Source organism: Lissotriton vulgaris, chromosome 4_1, assembly GCF_964263255.1.
Source record: "Lissotriton vulgaris chromosome 4_1, aLisVul1.2, whole genome shotgun sequence".
NCBI classification, from domain to species: domain Eukaryota; kingdom Metazoa; phylum Chordata; class Amphibia; order Caudata; family Salamandridae; genus Lissotriton; species Lissotriton vulgaris.
In genome coordinates, this window is record NC_141691.1 from 827,023,539 (window position 1) to 827,040,304 (window position 16,766).

Below are 16,766 nucleotides of genomic sequence, written 5' to 3' on the forward strand. Positions count from 1 at the left end.
ACACAGAAGCCATCATTGTTTTCTCCCATAAAGCAGCTTCGGCCATGGAGGTGGGAGTCACTTCAGGAACAAATAACCACACATTTGGCAGGTCATCCGCAGCTCATGTTACAAAGGTGGTGCTTTTGCCGTTCTCACCAACCACGTGAAGCTAGTCCATCAAAGAATAATACCTTACATCAGTAGATCCTCATCTATTTCTTGGCCTCAGTCTCTCTGTACATGGGAAACAACCTCTCACTTTTCTTAAACTTGAAACTTGCAGTTTGACAGCTACTTTTCTGTAAAATTTTAATAGATGAATTTATATCACATCCAATTGTCTAGGTATCAGTATTCCTCACTGAGTCTACATTGCACATTAGATATCAATTAACTTGTAATGTTTTTACTGGTTTACTAAAACTATTGCACAATGTCATTAGAATAATGTCCTACCCTAATTAGATGCAGACACTTTCCCAATTATCTGAAATATTTTTTTTACATTAGAAAGCTTAGTGGCAGTGAAGTCATTGATGCCACTAAGCAATACAAGCATATCAGCCCAATAAATGGTGTCAAAGGATAAATTTAAGTTTATTTACTGAAACATTCATGACTATTGCCTGAACACAATGCCACCAATAACCCTGCGGAATGATCTCCAGTCAAAGGATCCACTTCTTCAAAGTTATTTTGTGTACCCATCTGTGCATGCTAAATAATTCTATTATGACCCCCAAGTCTTCACAGGGTGGTCATGTCATTCCAATCCTCCCAACCATCCCTCCCAGTCCCCCCCAACCAGGATAGAATTGGCTCTGATATGCCCCTGATTCCCAGCCATTTTAGCCCTTTTTGTACAAGTTGCACAGCTTTGGGTCCACGATGCGAAACCAGTGGCGAAGGATGGCTAAGTTGGACCGTCGTCCATGTCACTGGAGAGCCTTTAACCCTTTCCATGCCCACCCCAATAAGGAAGGTCCAATAAACCAAGCAAATGAAAATTACACATGTGCAAAAAAACTGAAGAAAGTGAGTGGACAAGACGAAACAGATGGACACCTGTCAGCCCAAAGACTCTCAGCAAAGTAAAATGAGCAGCTAACTCCCAGCTAGACTTTTATCTGAGAGGTCTGGGACCAAATGAAAAGACACTGATATCAACCAAATTTGGAAATAACTGTGGCTTTATTAGCAGTTGTGTGCTTTGCTATATAGTGTTTCAGACGTATTCATAATGCTGGGAAAGCAGAATGGGTAACTGAGGCTAGATCAGAGTACACGGAATGAGGGGTGGATAGAGAGGCCGTGGATTTAAAAAAACGCAACCTCCACACAGGCTCATTAAATAGCCCCAAGAATATTCCAAAGATGTCTATGCGTGCAAACCCACCCAAACCCCAAGAAGACCCTAAAAATGTGACTGCACCTGAGAAAACCAAATAAAGTATCTAACCGCTCAATTCCGGTTGGACTAATATCCGGGCACTCACATCCGCATGGGCCAGAATCACAAGAAAATGCATGAACATTGACCAACTTTGGGAATACCATTCTAGCTAACTATCTTAATTTCAAAAGCTATTAATTTAAACTTTTAGAAATAGAGAGGAGCTGCAAAAGGTCACCAGCAGACACTGGCAATCCAAAACAGATTGAAAAGAGCTATTGTTGTGTGTTGATTTAGATTCACTATATAGATTTCCCGATTTATGCCCTTATATAGGTACAATTCACGTTGTCCTTATTTAGTCATAGAAATCCAGCCCTTATTTAGGCATTCTCCATGCTAACCAAATACAGGCATGGCCACCTACATCCGTTCATCTACGTCACTACGAGTTCTTGGAAAACCAGACTCTTAAGCCTTTAGGACTTCTCCTTGCTTGGATATTGATTTATCCAAGAACTCATTTATTATGCATGAACATCTATTCCTTTGGGGTTCATCCATGATGTTCTTATGCCTCACTTTTACGTCAATACTGACATTCCTAAACACCTTCAAGGTATACATATACCTTCACTTGCCATAGCGAATGACGGTCCATGGTCCGGCTGCCTACTTGCACAACGCGGCTCACCACGGCAAGTTCGGAAGGAAGTCAAGTGACCAACTGATGCACTTACCAGACGCTGTCATTCCTCTCAGGGAATCCAGCTCCAGTGTTTCTGACTCCCCTTGCGGGGTGTTAGAGATCAAGACCCGGAAAGAGATTCCACCCTCACTCATTCTAAGGTATTGAGCGGACTAGAACCTAGAGGGACTTTTGGCAAATCTTGGCTACTATAGCTGAACTAGACTATAGATAAAACAGCACCTACTTCTTCCCTCGTATTACACGTAGGTCAGGTACACTGGGGTAGGATTGTTTTAGAAGCACCAGATGAGTATTTTAGCCTGTGTTATTTATGTATGCATTTTTATGAATATTTGTCAAAGCTACAAGCCATGCTATTGCAGTATTATTTCATCTTACTGCTAACCCTGTACATATTACACTTCGCATCCTGTCTTACAATTGTAGCAGTTCATATCTCTTGCATGAAAAATAAGACTGTTCAATAAACCCTTTTTTTTTAATTAGATATCTGGTGCAATCAAAAATTCATATAAAACATATATATTTCATTTAACCAACAGTTAATTTTACGGATAATAAAATTACAAATAAATATCAGTCAATTCATCAATATAGAACAATATACACAGGGTCTCATTATCAAAGGATGATTAAAGGACAATAAAAAACCTTAAAAAGCAGACCGGGGAACGGGCACCGCAATAATGCAAACAATTAAGCCACGAAAGACAACATAATGTCCTACCATACCGCTTAAATTATAATCTATAATCTAGAGTCCCTCAAGCATTTAAGGGGGGCCCAGATGTTCTGCCCCAACTCCCTCATCCTTCTGCCCCTTCGAGAGTATAGTGAGGATTCGATGTTATGAATCCCTAACAATCTTGACAACCACATCTGAAAAGAGGGCGCTGTGGAGTCCTTCCAACCAACGGCCAGCAATATTCTTAAAACCACTACACAAATAAATACAACCGGTTCCTCCTCCTTTTTCAACCTCAGATTGGAGTCTGTTCCCAATATCATCAGAACAGGGGATAGGACGATTTTAGCACCTAGCAGCCCCTCCCAGAATTTTTCAATCTCAGCACAGATCTTATTTAACATACTGCAATTATAAAACATATGTCCCAAATTTGCAGGCCTCTGGGAACACCTCTGACATTTATCGTCATCCCTTTTTCCCCACTCAAAAAGCTTGGCTGGGGTAAAATATATATTATATGATGTTTTATAATGTTGCGCTCTAAGATTCGTGGAGCGAAACAAATTACCTGCCAGCTGCAGCGCTTTATCCAGATCCACATCTGGATCCCCTAATTTCACCATCCAGGAGGCCTCAACCTTATCCATATCATCTTGAATTGTAGAGATCAAAGCCTTATAAATCATACCAATCTTCGTACCGCCAGCCAAAACATACTCAAAAATATTAATTTTACCTCCTGGAATAATCCGAGACTTAATAATTGCTAGGGTTTGAGAAATTTGTACAAACTTAAAGCCTTGCTTCACCGCAATTCCATATTTCCGCTGCACATCTTCGAAGCTCAGCGGGGCAGTCCCCTCCCAAAATCCCCTATTCTTCTGATTCCTTGAGACTCCCAAGATATCCATAGCCTATCGCTACTCAGATAAGGAAAGAGATTTGAGATCCAGAGTGGTGTGTAATAGTTATACTTCGGTATTCCCAATGATTTCTGAACCACTTTCCATACCCTCCATACACTATCCAATACTTTATGCCTTTTTTTGTTATAATATCGTCTATCCGTTTTACGCAATAGGAGCCCCACGGCTTCCCTCCCTAATAATAGTTCAAAGATAGATGGGGGATAGACATTCGCAAATAAGCTGTCCGACACATTTGTGGCACTGTCTAAAAGTATCGCCATCTGACTGAAGAGACATGCGACAAGATAAAATCGGATATTCTGAACCGCTAGTCCTCCTCTCTCTTGCGGTAAAGACAGGAATTTCAAAGATCGTCTTGTTTTCCCATACTGCATATGAAGTTTATAAACACTGGTTCAATAGATTTTAACACGTTCTCTCCCACATAAGTGGAATTGAACGAAAAAGATATAATACTTTCGGAAGCATGGTCATTTTATCACGTTGGCTCTCCCTATTATAGACAAGTGAAAGGAGTCTATCCTTTTTAACTCTGTTGACATTGAGATAACCAGGGCCCAACATTTTATTTAATTATAGACTCCATTACAGAGCTGATACTGACCCCAAGATAAATTGCTGAGTCAGTATATTGTGTTCAATCTAGGACCCCGATCAATATTGTGACCTCATGTTCCTATACGGCTATAATCAATACATATCCCTATAATGGCATAATCGATCAGAGCCATATTTCAGTAACTCGTCTCTGCAGCTCATTACAGTACATGACGCAGCAGAAGCCACTTCCTTAGATTCCTAGATAACACACCGAGTTCTTTCGACAGCTCAAACCCCCCCAGCAACCTGGGAAAGCCCTGCTTGCTTTGTTTTGATTAGTAATAGAACTATTGCAAGCACTGTAAGAACGACCAGTTCTTAGTGGCATCTTTATTGACGTCTTATGTCCAAAAATTTTAGTCAAACTCGGCACCTTTCAGGTATAAATATGCCAACGTTGCCTTAAGCAAACACAGTGGTGGTGAATACTGGAGCAGAACAGCTGTCCCTTGCATAGAGCCCAGCAGATGCGAGAAGCCCACGGACGCTGCCCCTCCTCCTTGACGCGCTGAGAAAGACGCTGTCTTTTCTCCTGCCGAGAAAATCCAGCTCTGGCGTTTCCAGCCTACCCTTGCGGGTGACTGGAATATCGAGTCCTGAGAGGAGATACCAGACCTCCAACATTCTATTCCAGAGGTACGGTGCTGACTAAACCCTTAGAGAGAATTCTTGAAGCAAACCCTTGGCAAAACCAACTTAACTTAAACTGCTACTTACTTACTCCCTCCCATGTATTAAGCTTAGGTCAGGTACACCGGGGTAGGCGTAGTTAGAAGCACCAGTTGAGGACGTTAGCCAAATGTATATATGAATGTATATATTTTATTCATTTTAACTATCGTATGGCTAAGAAACCATATCAATGCTTTTACAGTATTATTTCGTAATACTACTTTTACTGTACGCACTTTTTATAATAACAAGTCTTGCAATTGTGGCAATTCATTTCTCTTGCATGAGAAGGAAGACTGTTCAATAAATAATACCTTTTATTGAAAACGCCCGTCTCTCTATTCTCTGCATACTGGTGAAAGTAATTCTGCACAACTGACTGAGTGAAATAGCTGTCTATTGTTTCACACGACTCTAGAGATTGACTCTTATTCTGAGGAGCAAAGTTGTCATGTTAATGCAGTTGTTGGAAAACTGAATCCCTTCTTGTCTGAGCCAGGGAAGCTGATCACTTCCTATTCAGTCAAGAAAGTTTCCAGTGACCTCTGAGCTAGCTGGTACAAACGCAATTAAGTCTAACATAGTCAGTAGAGACCTAGAAGACTGCAGTCCTACGTCTTCACTGTTTATGTTATGCCAATGCGCAGGGCCTATAGGGAAAATAGGAACTACACTACATGGCGCCCAACGTTTGGTAAGGCGATAAAACTAACGCAAGACGTTAGAGTAACTCAGTCGTGCTTTTTCACACAGACCCTTTCTCCCGTAAATACTCCAATAGACGTCTGGAGTGGGTGAAAGGTTAAAATCCGCCTGAACTTATTAGGAAGAGATTCCTATGTAGAGCTTCTGGTTTATTCAACGTTGAAGGATACAGTGTTCCAAAATATTGTGCACCTAATCTTTGTTTCCTTGAAACCTGACCTGCAACAAAAACTTCTCCAGTAGAATGGTAGAAGGTGCGGAAGAAACGGAGGCTTTGAGAATAGCAAATCAACTCCTAGAGGAAGACACAAGTCTCCTACTGACTGACCGGGATGCTATCATCATTCCGGTCAACATAAGAAAAACTATAACGTTAAAACTTATAGAAAACGGACTGACCTCACGAGGTGGTACCGTCATTTTCGAGATAGAGGCACACGAATATCGGCAGACAGAGGTATTCTATTCATGGATAAACTTTCCAGAGGCTAACGCTACAACACACGAATTCCACTATTACAAAATAGAGGAACCACCGGATGAGTACGCTCCTTTCGAGGAGATTGAAATTCCATTAAAATACCATGAGCACCTGCTCTGGTTTAAGGCGCCCTAAAACACAATGATCACATCATCAGGCTCGGTCCACTAGGTTGACCAGGAGCAACGAGGCTGGTTCTAGCCAGCTACACACCACATCCGGACATTGAAAAAATGTCTCGCGAAGAGCTGTTAGCACAGCTAAAAACATTAATTAAAATACATAGACAGTTAGTCCAATATGTAATGCGGACTGCAACAGTCCAAACAGCTGTTAATGTTCCACAGCTGACCCCTCATTAGGGGAACACAAATAAAATTACACCACAGAACATACAATCATGTCTTGGTAAAACACCCATAAAACGGGAACAAATCCCTTTCTGGTTAGCACAGAAAAATTACTCAAATAGAGGCAGTATTCCCGAATACTACCCCTATTGAGAAACACAGAATTCTGACCATATGCCTTCCAATGGGGGTCACACCACACGTGGAGGACTGTGACACTTTGGGTACAGTCTTTGCTTCCATTTACACAAAAACACATGGTGTTCCGTCCATGGCGGTAATACCAGATGTGCTAAAACAAATTCAGAATGAATACGGTCAAGAACCTGCTTTAACCCTTGGTATCAAATTACTGAAAGACTTCAAGCAGGTCTCGGCTATATTACTAGCCAACATTAAAGGAGAAGCAGCATCTGTGGTGATCCGCCAGAAATTGAAAGAAACAGATATAACAGATCAACCTATTGAGCTTGCCAGAATTATAGAAAAATGCTATGAAGAATTAGGTAGAGATAGTTTGGGTGGGAAACCAGTAAAACCCCAACTACTCGAAAATCCTGAAAAATTATTTATTAAAAAAAATCTAAACAATCCTAAAAAGAGCTGGGATGGAAATAAACAATCCACTCCCAAGGAAATAGTTTTTCAGTCCAGAGGAAGGTCTCCTCGGCGGAGGGAAAGAACTCCGAATCGAGAACACCAGTCTCCCCAGAGGGAGCACTCTGAGAAAAGATATAACCTTAGAAATAGGGATAACTTGAAAAAGCCTGATAGATATCAAAGTATTGATACACGTCCCTCTCGATCTTTTTCGCAGAAATCGGAAAGAAGAGGACGGTCAGACCCAAGGGAAGAGCACACCAAGTCCAAAGACAAGGAACCTGCTCAAAGTAAAAAATTACAATTCCCAAGGAAGAAGGTAGCCAGTATTAGAGTAATCGAACATGCCGAGAATACTGAGGACACAGATGAAAAACGGAGAGTGGGCACACACAATGCTAGACAGTGCAGCAGAAATCACCATAGCTCGCAAGATCCTGATGAGTCATCTGGAGACAGTGGACACGAATGAATACATTCAAGTAGAAACTGCAGACAGCAGAGTTAGCGAACCTCATAAGATATACGAAATAACACTGCGTATAAAGGGAGATAAGACTAGAAGAATAAGGGGTCTATTTTGGGATAACCTCTCAAAAGGCTATGACATCCTGTTAGCTGAGAAAGAATGGCCCCCGGAGTTTGTCAGGGAGTGCCCTCATGACGAAGAAATGATTATAAAAAACAAAACACACAACAGAGTAGACCAGGTCAAGGGATGGTGTATGACTATACTAGTAGCTGTAACCCACTTGGATGCATGTGTGCGTAAGCCGTTGAGGAACATGCGCTAGATCCAGACCCATCAGCCCAGCTTTTTTGCGTCATGTGGGTTCTTTTGGTCATTCAACACCACATCCGACCATGTAGTGCCGGTGCGGGAATGAATGGCCGTGCTCTAGGCATGTGGCTCATCATGAAGTGACCTTAGATAAGTGCAGTGCTCAATTAATAGTGATAAATAAAATTAGCTACTCAAACTCAGCAGTGAGTTCAGATGTGAGTCTGAGTGCCAAAAGTTAAAAAACACGCCGAGTAGTGAGACTACCCTCTGGCGCTGTGCTGAACGGTCGACATGTTTCAGCCAATGGGGGGGTTTCCCCAGCTTTCTTCAGGACCTTTAAACATGGAATGGCTACTGCAACTACAGAAAAAGTGTAAAGTGAAAAGTATCCAGCATGTACTAAGAAAAAGGTACATATCTACCAGGGACTATTGTTGGTAATGTGTCCACTGGAAGGAGAGAAGCTTGTCTTCTTCCCAGCTTTTTGTGGGTGATGACCTCACCTCACCCGGCAAGCGCTCGGGATAATGAGGCCCCGCTCTGTCCGTCGGTACCTCCGATTACAGAGCCGAGCGGAAGGCTCTGTAATCGGAGGTACCGACGGACAGAGTGGGGCCTCAATATCCCGAGCGCTTGCCGGGTGAGGTGAGGTCATCACCCACAAAAAGCTGGGAAGAAGACAAGCTTCTCTCCTTCCAGTGGACACATTACCGACAATAGTCCCTGGTAGATATGTACCTTTTTTCTGTAGTTGCAGTAGCCATTCCATGTTTAAACGTCCTCAAGAAAGCTGGGGAAACCCCCCCATTGGCTGAAACATGTCGACCGTTCTGCACAGCGCCAGAGGGTAGTCTCACTACTCGGCGTGTTTTTTAACTTTTGGCACTCAGACTCACATCTGAACTCACTACTGAGTTTGAGTAGCCAATTTTATTTATCACTATTAATTGAGCACTGCACTTATCTAAGGTCACTTCATGGTGAGCCACATGCCTAGAGCACGGCCATTCATTCCCGCACCGGCACTACATGGTCGGATGTGGTGTTGAATGACCAAAAGAACCCACATGACGTAAACTCCGGCAAAAAAGCTGGGCTGATGGGTCTGGATCTAGCGCATGTTCCTCAACGGCTTACGCACACATGCATCCAAGTGGGTTACAGCTACTAGTATAGTAATACACCATCCCTTGACCTGGTCTACTCTGTTGTGTGTTTTGCATCTTGACAGAAGGGGAAGCGAGTAGACAGGTCGTAAAATATTCCCCTTGACCCTCCACACACATTTTTGTTTGTTTAGAAAAAATGATTATGCCTGCCTTCTCGAATCACATTCCAATTCACACTAAATATATATATGCAAGGAAATGGGCAGTAGCCCAGGCACCAGCATTATATAAGAATCATGTAGGATGGGATGAGGACTCTCCTCCTCACAAAATCCAGTTAAAAAATCAACCAACTGCACAAAGGCAGTACCCAATTAAGCAAGAAGCGAAAAAACAAGTCAGGGAGATTTTAGATCAACTTGAATACCAGGGGGTGATTGAAACATGCACCTCTCAAATGAACAATCCTTTGTTTCCTGTCTCCAAACCGGACGATTCGTATCATCTAGTCTTGGACTACAGACACCTTAACTCATGTTGTAAAACATTTGCAGTATAAAATTCGCATAGTGCTTGTCAAAATATTGCACCAGAAAGCAGGTACTTGACCGCTTTCTCAATAATGGGGTCGCAGAAAAATTTCTGTAGGCTCCACAGGGGTTCAAGAATAGCCCGGGATTATTTTCAGCCAGAGTAACAGAGTTACTACAAATATATGATGATGAGGCATTATCTTATGTCGCTGACATCTATCTCACGACGACGACTTGGATACTCACTTGAAAAGGGTGAACACCATAATACTTGGGTTCGCAGCAGAGGGTTACAAATTCAACTTTAAAAAGTCAAGAATTGCCCATCTGACAGTCTTAATTTTAGGATACGAATTATCAAGTGAAGGAAAAAGCCTAGCGGACAACTTCTTAGAGAAGTGCGCTGTACTCCAAGCACCAAAAACGCTGAAGAACTTACAATCGATTCTAGGCTTGCTGAATTTCGGAAGAACATACATATTAAACTATGCAGAAAGAATTAAACCTCTCTACGAATTATTAAAACCTGATTTTAAACCAATCAACTGGACTCAAAAACACACGGAAATTTTGAGATCACTGCAAACAGACATGTTAGCAAAATCAAAATTAGAAACACGTGACAATACACGCAACCTTGTAATCCGAGTCATCCCAGGAAGATGCGGATTCACGTACCTGACCTCTAATGAGGGAGAAACGGTACCAATAGCTTACAAATCACATTTGTACACACAAGCAGAAAAAACATTCAGTCTCACAGAAAATACTGTGAAGGCAGTGCAAACTGCTATAGCGAAAGAACGAGCACTAGCACAAGGCAAAAGGATCACTGTTCTCACAGCAGAATCTGCCTTCGAGGCACTATTCAGCCCAGTAAACCTGCCTACAGTGTCACTATATCCGAAATGGATACAGTGGGAAAATTCTCATGCTGCAGAAGACGTGAAATACTATTTCGCCCCGCACATGAAAAAACTGAATGATTTAAAATATGAAAAAGAATATCCTCTGCCAATCGAAATTCTGCCCCTTGAACAGTACTCCTGTATAATCTATACAGACAGATTTGTACAGCATTACAATGTAGAAAATAAATCCTATGATGCAGCCTGCGCGATTGTTAAAGGTCGCTGGCTCTGCGGTAAATTCAGACCGAAAATAACAAAAACTGAATCACTGAGAAAATGCTCGGCTCAGCGAGCTGAAATCAGATCTTTAAAGATGGCGCTTGAAAATGCCGAACGTGAATTCCCGACACTAATCGTGTGCGATTCGCATTTTTGCGTCAATTCTTACAATAATGATTCGCAGAACTGGGTTCAAAATGATTACAAAGATGACACAGGTGCCACAATCAAGCATAAAATGCTTTGGGAACAAGTAGTTCTTTTACAGAAAGAACTACAAAAGACTCACGTGATACACACTCTGAGTCATCGACGTGATGGCGTTAACGTTGCAGGGAATTCATTGGCTAATACAGCCATAGCGGAAGCAACTACACCAACTTCCGTAGCCACAAAAAAGCGTTCAGAAAAATACATAGACGGGGAAACCATGCTGGCAGTAAAAACGTCTTCAAAAGGTAACTGTGCAGCACTACCCATGAACTATCCACTCAATTATACATACGTAGTTGATGCAAACTCCGTTCCTTTTGCTCGAATCCCTGGAGTGGGGGGTAGGGTAATTCCAAACACGAACCGGAGAATCTTTTTAAAAGCAGATGCACACATGGGATTCCGTCCAAGGCACAAACAGATGAAGGAATCTCTGACTGAATTACAAGCAGTATACTGGTGGCCGGGGATGAGCCTGCACCATTATAAATTTGTAAAGAGCTGTCCAGACTGCGACAGAGACCGCATTAACGAGTCAAGCGGAGGAATGCCATGGCCTTGTATGAGTGTAGCATAGAGCTATCTACACATGCAATACAGCGTCCTATTAATTGTTTAAGACTACATTCACTATAAAATGTGGCCCCAGCGCTCGGCTGACGCCAAAACTGTTATAAAAGATCTGCGAGTCTTTATCGGCACATACGCAATTGCCATGCTTCATTCTGACCAGGGTCATGCTTTTAGCTCTCGAGCTTATAAGGAGGCCATGACCAGTATGGGCATTGGATTGCGATTCTCTTGTCCATTTCATCCCGAGGGAAACAGTGTAGTGGAAAGAAAAAACCGAGACATAAAGCAATCTATAACGGCAAAGGTATTAGGTTCGGGTGATGGGTGGGTCAAACATTTACCAAGTGTCCAACGTAGTCTTAATAATTTGCCAAGAAATTCTCTAAAAGGTTTCAGCCCGTACAAACTATTGTTCGGAACTAGAATGTATGTTCAGGATCTTTATAGTCAGGCTTCAGTGGTGAAAGATAAAAATAAAGCCTTTGACATCAAAGATCGTTTGGCTGTTTTACAGGACTTGAATGAAACAAGAAAATCCTTAAGCAACATAAAGTTAAAGCAACAGCCATCTACCACTGAAGACACACCACCTGTCCCAGCAAGACCTGTCTGGATTCCAAAAATTGGGGATCTGGTCAGAGAAAAAATAGCGGTGAAGAAGGAATTTGGGCCTTCTTACAGAAAAGCAGTACCTGTCTTAGCAATCAACGGAACAAGATCAGTAGTACTACCGCCACTTGCTGGTAAAAAGGAGAACCGAGTTGTATCAATCGACCTGATGAAACCACAAGCATGTGGCCTATAATCAACAGTAGGCCAAGTGGACTCCCAAGGAATAACAGAATACCCAAATTTGCAACAATCCAAGAGGTTCAAACTGAAAGACTAATCACATTTGATAAACCTGCAGTGCACAGAGAAGGACTATGCAATAATGCCATGGAACTCGTGTCTCTTGGAACTCAAATTGAAACAGTTCATCATGAAACACCAGTCTACAATGATGTGGCATCAGAATGTGCTAATGAAAGGCGAATGGAGAAAACAATTCCAACAATCGACAGAACTGCCTTTGGCTACTTCATCAATTTCGATAACTTTTCTGAAGATCATAGCGACCCTGAAGCGATGCCAGACACAAAGACTTTTAAAGAAAAGGCAACAGAACTCTTTCAACAACTCAAGGAAACTTATCTTATTTCTCCATGGTTAGAATTTTGGTTTGGGCTAGGTGTATTTTTCCTCCTGTTTTGGCTCATCATGGTACTTTGTTTGGGAAAATTCATTGAGGGAAAATACAGTTCAATGGACACAGCAAGTCAGAAAATCAACTTAGTTCTGAAACCTCACAAATCATCTCACGTCAAGAAAAGAGAACTATCATCAGTAAATGTCACAGCCATTCAAATACCCGGCGGGGTAGTGTAGGACAAGACTGACTATGAATTATATGGCAGGTTCGAGATCTTGAAATATCCTCATCAATTTAAGGTTTCATTAAGTGACTTTGTAAAACCAAGTACATTCTCTGATGATTGGGATTTTGAAAGTATAAATAATATGATGTCGGATTTAGTGTTGTCAGCAAAATTTACAGAACATGATTATTTACAAGGTTCATCTAATTATGAACAAATGTACTGTTTTTCACATTACGCAGACCACTATTTACATAAATCTGCTCAACCTAGAAATGTTTTTAAATATAACCAATGAGAACATTGTGCTACTCCACCTAAAAGCAGTTCAAAAACATTCTATGAGAGATTCCAATACTTCTCAGGGTTTAACACAAGTAATGCAGAAACATTTTATTATAAACTGTTGGATAAGACAGGGACTAAAACCATGCTGACAAATACTAAATTGATATATTCAGAAGCATTTTATGAAAAAATGATTACATTTGAGTTTGATTTCTGGAAAAACAACATTGAAACAAAAACCATCTGGGGTACAAAAGATTGGCAGGTACAAGGCCTAGAAGTATTATTTCGAGCCTGCATGATCCCAGAAGAAATAATGTTCTTAAATGACACAATTCACCAAACAACCTGTCTTGGCCTAGCTAAGATTAAGGACCTAAACAAACCGTCTATTCCAAAGCCAATACCTGATAATGCAACCACAGATATTGAAATAGACGTAACCCACATTTTAAATGAAAACAGAACACATCCTGATTGGAAAAAGTGGTTAATCTGGCCTATAGACACGAATAACTGTCAAGATAGATTCCTGAACAAATTACAGGGGTTAAAAATGTCCATACCAGACCCTAGATACTCCCAGAGACAACATCCAGGTATAGTAACAACATACAGTGTAGGGAAACTCTGCCTTGAATGGCTACAAACATCCACACTGGCTCAAATTAAGCAACACTTGTCTTTACTTAAAGATGGTGCTGACTTGCGCGATTTCATTATGGGACCACGCAAACAGCGTCAAAAACGTTTCATAGCGGCCAGCATATATGCCGCATACAACGAGGCTTGGAAAGAAACTCAAATTGAAACAGCCGAGAAAATACGAGAAATTGATCGTATTCATTTGGAAAAATCACTTTCTGTTTTGGACAATGGGTTAATGACTCTGTCCTCCAGAATATATTCACTGGACAGTATTGTATCATCTGCCATCGATATAATAGATAAAGACTTGCTATTGTTACAACATGGCCAGTCCCAATTACGTTCTATTGTACAGCTAGGCTGGACGTTGCAAAATCTTCGTTCAGGCTATGTGCCATGGCGTTTAATCAACACAACGTCATTGTTTTTTATCTTTAACCTCACTGATAAACAAATCAGTTTGGCACAGAAAGGAGCAGACTATACAATCCTGAACATCGAAAAACTTGAGAGATTACCATGGACAATGTCAAAAAGACCTGTCAATGAATGGATAATACACGGGATTATCACAATTCCGATAACAACTTTCCAATTTAAAAATTGCCTTGAGTATATACCGACAGGCAAGTATGAAAGGTTGGGTAAAGGGTACATTAAGTCATCATGGAAATTACCATATACACACACATGCTACAGTGACAACAACAAAAATGTATTTCTTAGTGGTGAAAATTGCATACATTCACTAAGCGGTATACTTTTGTGCCAGGGTATTAATTTACATGGGGCCTGTGAAGGGACTTCAAACAACCTTTCATGCCACCAGCACGTCACACCTGCAACGCAGATAGAGCCCTTCTTTAGGCAACTTTCTAACGGGAGTTACATTCTAATAACAGATCACAGCTGTTGTGGCTTGGTGCCAGGGAAAGCATATCTCGTAAGCGTGACTTCCATGGTCACTTGCTGTATGCAAGCATTGTTCCCAAACGGCCCGGAGATTCCGAGACTCCGATTTGGCCTCCTTTGAATATCTCTTCTATACGAATTGATACTTTAAGCAGAATGAAGTCTGTGCTTTTGCAGACAACAGTGCCCATCACGTCATCAAAAGAAACGTATGATCTCCAAGTTGCAAGGACAACATCGGAGATATATGAACTTTTATCAACAAATTGCCCCGTGCATTTCACAGAAATGCTCAGCCAAATCCTAAATATGTCGGATGCCATTGGTATCTCAAACGTATTTAAGACAATTTTTTCGGGACTGTTAACACCATTCAAAGCAGTTCTGGGCATTATGCCCAATTTTGTCCATTCAGTCTTTGGCGGCCTACCACTACTTTTGGGACTCGTAGCAGGCATTTTATTTTTGACACTTCTGCTCCGATATGGCAAGCCAAAACACAGACATGACTCCGGCAAGGATGGAAGAAACGATCCTAGCAATACACTACCGGGACCACATAACTAAGGTCCTTGGATTGGCCCGGCTGAGAGATCTGAACATGACCTGGTTTCTTTCATTCAGACCTATATGGCAGACCTGCATCTTACCTGTGCTTTGATGTATGCTATGCGGAGAAGAATGCGTGTTAGACACCTGTCTTGCACTACCATCAGCAGTACCAATGGATATCGATACTTTGCTAAGTCCTGTAACGGCTCACGCATCGTGTTGTCCCCAGCGGCTACCAATCCTGATGACGGCATTCGTTGAGACTCCTGCGCTACGACTAGGTTGCGGCAGTGGAGCAATAAATGAAAGCAGCATCACCCAGGTACGACCTTCTGTGAGCATTGCTGATCCAGACATCGATGATAGCAATCATTCTCACAACTGCCAGGTTACTGCACTATCAAACCTGGTAGAACTGTCACCTGAATATGTAGACCTATTCTTTGAGAGCCTGTCTGATATGATGTTGTCCCCTGAACAGAAACAATGAATTTTGGAAAACAATCCGGCGCACAGCGTTCCCATGAACTCTGAATTCGGCCTTCAGCTTTGACAAACAAAAACTACTGAAAAGCGTTTGGAACTCTATTTTTCCGCTCCCCATGAAATATTTTTTTTGAATCGGACATTTTTTAAAATATTTACCTTTTTTCAGGCACAAAAAACATTTGCTTAAAGTAGAACTATTCATAAAGAACAGAGCTTCTATTTTTAAGTAGACCTAGAGACAAGAAACTTTACCTCTAGCACATTTTACAGCAATTATATTTATATGTGATGAAATAGTCTCGCTCTTCTTTTCTGTATTAAGAGACATTTCATGTGTAAATTTTTCGCAAAATCGTTCAACTGATTACATATGCAATAATTTTTGAATGATTACTATGCTTGAAAACGTACAGTACCTATATTATGATGTATTTCGTATATGCCATTTCAAATGCAATATGTTTTTTGGGGTGGGTAGGAATACACGCGCATCCTATTGCTTTAGTTTTAGTAATTTGATGGACATAAATTCGTGGAGTGGGTGTTGTGTTCTATCTAGGACCCCGATCAATATTGTGACCTCATGCCCCTATACGGCTATAATCAATACATATCCCTATAATGGCATAAACGATCAGAGCCATATTTCAGTAACTCGTCTCTGCAGCTCATTACAGTACATGACACAGCAGAAGCCAATTCCTTAGATTCCTAGATAACACACCAAGGTCTTTCGACAGCTCAAAACCCCCAGCAACCTGGGAAAGCCCCGCTTGCTTTGTTTTGATTAGTAATAGAACTATTGCAAGCACTGTAAGAACGACCAGTTCTTAGTGACATCTTTATTGACGTCTTATGTCCAAAAATGTATGTCAAACTTGGCACCTTTCAGTTATAAATATGCCAACGTTGCCTTAAGCAAACACGGTGGTGGTGAATACTGGAGCAGAACAGCTGTCCCTTGCAGAGAGCCCAGCAGATCCGAGAAGCCCACGGACGCTGCCC